We start from the raw sequence: 5,120 nt of genomic DNA on the forward strand, positions 1-5,120 counted from the left end.
AGGCACTACCTGGAAAACCAGGTGCTAAGTTGTTACTTTAAATATGATAAAAAATCACTAGCTTGTTGTATTTAGTGACTGACTTAAAGTATAATAACATCTGTTAGAAGTCAAAGTTTCTTCAAACAGAAGTGAGGTGTTTCTTGCTGCACAGGGATCGTTTTTGTTTATTGTAGAGATGCTCTCATGTAGCAACTGCTGCACAAGAGGGGCTTGTTTCCCTTACATCATATTGAATGGATCCTGAAGAAGGTTTGCTATTACAAGTTAAAATGATAATAGTTTATTGGATGCTCTTTGCTAAGTTGTGGTTTTTGTTAAAGCTAAAATTAGGCCTTCATTCTGCAGCTTCTTCAGAGGGTGGAGGAAGGAAGCTAATGGGGAACATAAACTATGGCTTCTTACTGCATGAAAAGCATAAAAACTGATTCAGTTGGCTTTTAAAAAAAAATGCCTTCAGATTTTTTTCACTCTGTTATCCTTAAACTCAAGCTTAAAACTAGCCTATTGCAAGTTTCATGATAGTCTAGGTTTGAGAAACAGGCAGGATGTCTCTGTTAAAACTTTAGTTTCTTCCTAGGCTTCCTTCATCTTGTGTCCCTTCCATTTCTACCCTAAATTCAGAAGCCCTTTCCTTACAAAAGAAACGTACCTGGAAACAGAGTTGCTAAATTCAAGAGCTGCAATTAGACGGGAGTCTTAGCACTTATTGCAAACAGTTCCAACTTCCTATGATAGCTAACAAAATATCTTCATAGTGTGCCTAGCAATGTAACTTTCTTGCTGTTAATGTTGTATTAATTTACACTGGGGTCCACAGCCTGAATCTTTCCATGAATTCTCTGAAGAAGTTGGATTTCTAGCTGTTCTTAGGATAATTGCAGTGTAAGACAAAGATGTTTAAAAAAAAAAAAAAAAAGGAAAACAACAAAACAACCACTGACTGTAATTTTAGTGACCGTTGCCTTTACTACAGTTTGCTACTGAACAGTGTATTGGGAGGGACATAGGGTGAATAAATCTTAGTTTGCAAAGCTCAAGTAGTTGAAAGGAACCATTTTAGTCTGTGTAGATCTGTGGGAATTCACGGCTGTTCCTGTTACCCTGGTGAGCAAATACTGCCACTTGGGTGTATTCAAATAGCCTGTTTGTCAGGTGGAGAGGCTCTTCATCTGCTAGCACATAAAAAGCTAACTGAGCTTCTTGGTTTTTGGGACAGAATGAAGAACTTTTGAAAAAGTGTGCTGAGGACTACTTGGCTAGGATTAAAAAAGAAGAGCAGCGATATCAGGCACTAAAGGCACATGCAGAGGAGAAGCTGCAGCGGTAAGTGCTGTGTCAAGAAGCCAAGTACTGAGAGTGAAGTACGTAGTTCTCACAGTTTCTGCAGAATGTGTTTCAATAATACCAGAACTTGGCTTAAATATGTTTGAGATTAACCCAAAATACAAGCAACTAGTGTGACTTGCTGTGCTGACTGAAGGGGACTTTAACACCACCTTGCAACCATTTCAGAGCAAATGAGGAAATTGCCCACATCCGAAACAAAGCAGATTCAGAGGCTGCAGCACTACAGGCGATTCTGCGCAAAGAGCAGATGAGGAACCAGTCTCTGGAGAGGAGCCTTGAACAAAAGGTCAGTCAGAATGCCATGGGTGAGCCTCTTCAAGCTGTTGCCTTGGACTAGGCACAACTCCCTTGTAGCAGTGCTAGATGTAATTATGCTAACTGTGCTGGTTTTGGTGGCTGCTGTCCTAGCAGGGTTGGGGAAGTAAGCATTGTAAATAATGACACAACTGTATTATCTCAGGACTTGTCTGTATCTTTAGATTTTTTTGGAGCACAAGGTTTGTCCCCATAGGTGGATCGTACAGGTGGTGATTCTGGGCTACTGTGTCAGCAGATTACCTGAACTACCGAAGGAGGTGGTGATCTAACAAGTAAACATGAAACAACAGAATTTGGGAATAAATCTTTTAAAACTTTTTGGTTCAGTTTGTTCATGAACATGGCTTGTAAGCTGTTGGCACTAATATGGATGACTGTATATGACTCAAGTCTTCAATATTGTTCAGGCCAACAATCCTTGTACTTTGTTTCATTTTACATAGATAAAGTCTTACAATGTTTTGTAAAGGGCCGTCAATTTCCTTTGTTGGAACCCTTCAAAGGGAGGAGCTTTTTGAGGGTTAAGTCACTGCTGGAAATGCATGCAGTTTTACTGCCTCGTGGTTGTCTCTGCCAGCACCGAAAACTCAAAAATGGATAATGCTGACACACTCCTATTATGGAAAAATCCCATATTTTTTTAAATCTTTAGGCTTATGGTTAAGGTTTGCATAGCTGAGGAAACAGTAGGGCTGTAAGTAGAGATGAGACAAACCATTTAACACAGAACTGGTTATGGCTGTGTCATAAATACGGTAATGCTTCTTGTTAAGAATTCTTTTTAAAATGGTTTGACCATATAAGGAATTCTACAAACTGAAAACTGTCATTTGTCAGTAAAAGTATAAAAGCACCATTTTAAAGTGTCTTGTGAAGATCAAAATCTAAACTGTCACTGTCTTGCATTTCTGTGTACCTAATGAAGACTTTGAAAAGTCTCGTTTCCCTGGATCAGTTGTTCTCCATGTATTATGGGAAAGTCTGGAAGAAGTAGAAACAGTGTAGTGGATTCTGGCTCATTTCCTGAGGCTCTCAAGGATGCCATGTGCCCTTTGACATAGACTTTCCTTTACATTAAATTTACTTGAGTTGCTATCATGTAAATGCACTTTCTGTTCCATTTGCTGTCTCCTTGCAACTCAACTCACTACAGGGTGGTAGCATAGTTTGGGCATACCTGAAACTCACTCTTTTCTTTTTTCCACAGACTAAAGAAAATGATGAACTAACGAAAATCTGTGATGACTTGATCTCAAAGATAGAAAAAAATTGATTTCTCGACTGTCTTGTAAATATGTTTAGTTTGTCTTGTGTGTTTACTCACTTTTTTATGTATGTGGGGAAAAAAAATAAAATTTTTGATTCACACTTGTCTTTCGTATTATTGGCTGTATCTTTTGTAGGAAATATCTGTAAACTTCCGTTCCCTCTTCCAGTAGGTAATGATGTCTTGCATAACATTTTTACATGTAGCTCAAAGGAAAAACTTCAAATTGTCATACTTTCAGTCTGTTCCTTCAGTACTCCTGATCTGGCTTTGCCATTAGGGCTCCCCATGGGCCATGTTTCTATTTTATACTTTCTGCTCTCACTTCATAGAATCAGCCAGGAAAGGACCTCTGAGATCATTAAATCCAACCCTGGATCCACAACTACCATCATTACTAGACCATGGCACTGAGTGCCACATCCAATCTTGTCTTAAATACCTCCAGGGACGGAGAATTCACCAATTTTCTGGGCAGCCCATTCCAATGCCTAATTACCCTCTGTGTAAAAAATTTCTTCCTAATATCCAACCTTAAACCTCCCCTGGCAGACCTTTAGACCATTCCCTCTTGTCCTACTGCTGGTTGCCTGGGAGAAGAGACCAACCCCCATCTGGCTACAACCTCCTCTCAGGTAGTTGTAGAGAGTGATGAGGTGTCCCCTGAGGCTGCCTTCCAGCAGGTCAGTGCTCCTCCCAACTTAGTGTTGTCTGCAAATTTGCTGATGATGGACTCAATCCCCCCTCATCTAAATCATCGATAAAGGTGTTAAACAGGACTGGGCCCAGCACTGATCCCTGGGGGACACCACTGGCGACCAGCCGCCAGCTGAATCAGCCCCGTTCACCAGCACTCTCTGGGCCCGGCCCTTGAGCCAGTTCCTGACCCAGCACAGAGTGCCCCTGTCCAAGCCATGGGCTGCAGCTTTTCCAGGAGTATATTATGGGAGACAGTGTCAAAGGCTTTGCTGAAGTCCAGATAGACACATCCACAGCCTTTCCCTCATCCAGCAGGTGGGTCACCTGATCATAAGAGGAGATCAGGTTGGTCAGACTTAAAGCACCTCAGAGTCACAAGACTCTCTAGTAAAACTGATCCTGTCACAAATGCTATGAAGTATTTACTGATGTAAAAAAAATTTGGAAGTTCAGTTTGTGTTTTAAGAGGAGCTGGAGCAATTTTGTTTTTGCAGACAAGCTAAGCAGAGGGCTGCATAGCAGAACTGATTGCCTGCTACTCTCTGTGGGGTTTTTCCCATGTCATTTGTCTAAAGCTATTGATTTTTTAAGTCCCCAGTCAAGAGCTCCCTGGTCCTGCTTGTAGAGGAAAGCCTTGAGAGCTTGTAGGCTGCAGGTCACGGATTGTGATGAAGTCAGCCCTAGGCAATAGCAGACATCTCAGATGAGATATTATTACCTAACAGACGTTAACAGGATTGACTCATTGCAAGCTACAGCTTTTTACTTCTAGTATTACTTGGGAGGTTATTCCCTCACTTGCCTGGTTCATAGATGCATCTTGCTCAGAAGGGCTGTTGCTGCTGAGTGTGCTCTCAGCCGCAGATGGAGCCTTTCTCAAGCTCACGTTAGGCTACACTCAGCACAGGTTTACCACAGAGCCACAGAGGTTAGACCTGTGCTTTCCTTCCTGGTGTTGGATCCTCTCTGTTCTGATGAGCCTGACTGCCAAGTCTGGTTGCTTTATCAGGGATAAGCCTGCAATCCTAAACTTTTCCACAAGATGTAGCTGCTGCTCTTTGAAACAGGGACCTCACTGGCCTGGGCAGAGCTGGAGGTTGTCCCTCTCCTCTAGTGGTGCTTGATGCTAACGAAATACTCGTTTTCATGGATTTCCCTTAGAAAGGATTGCAGAGCAATGAATGATAGTGGATTTCCTGTAAATAGTGACAATGCTATCTGGAGTTTTTGTGCTACGAGTCCCCAGGTGTTACACCACTGTGTGCACCTTTAGGGAACCGTGACATCAGGGAGCACTGGGATCTTCCTTGCCTTCCTGAAGAAAATGAGTGAGCAGTTTTTGTACCTGTGAGTCCTCAAGGCTTAACTTCAAGGCACTGCTTATCCTTGAGCTTGGATAACTATTTCCCTTGCCAAAGGCTGTGGAATTCAAGGGGCCTCTACATTTTAAACTGCTCAAGAGGGGTGGTTATTTTTCTCTGCAGGT

General features: G+C 42.0%; 1 long non-coding RNA gene across 1 annotated transcript; it reads left to right on the forward strand.

Moving 5' to 3' along the window:
* Positions 1-43: 43 nt before the first annotated feature.
* Positions 44-3,039, forward strand: LOC114061477. Its single transcript, XR_003572130.1, has 3 exons — positions 44-1,326; positions 1,516-1,636; positions 2,876-3,039. It is a non-coding gene; the product is annotated as an uncharacterized LOC114061477 (long non-coding RNA).
* Positions 3,040-5,120: the final 2,081 nt, after the last annotated feature.

The sequence above is a fragment of the Empidonax traillii genome, unplaced genomic scaffold (genome assembly GCF_003031625.1).
Source record: "Empidonax traillii isolate 1590-97213 ecotype Southwest subspecies unplaced genomic scaffold, ASM303162v1 scaffold337:size667617, whole genome shotgun sequence".
NCBI classification, from domain to species: domain Eukaryota; kingdom Metazoa; phylum Chordata; class Aves; order Passeriformes; family Tyrannidae; genus Empidonax; species Empidonax traillii.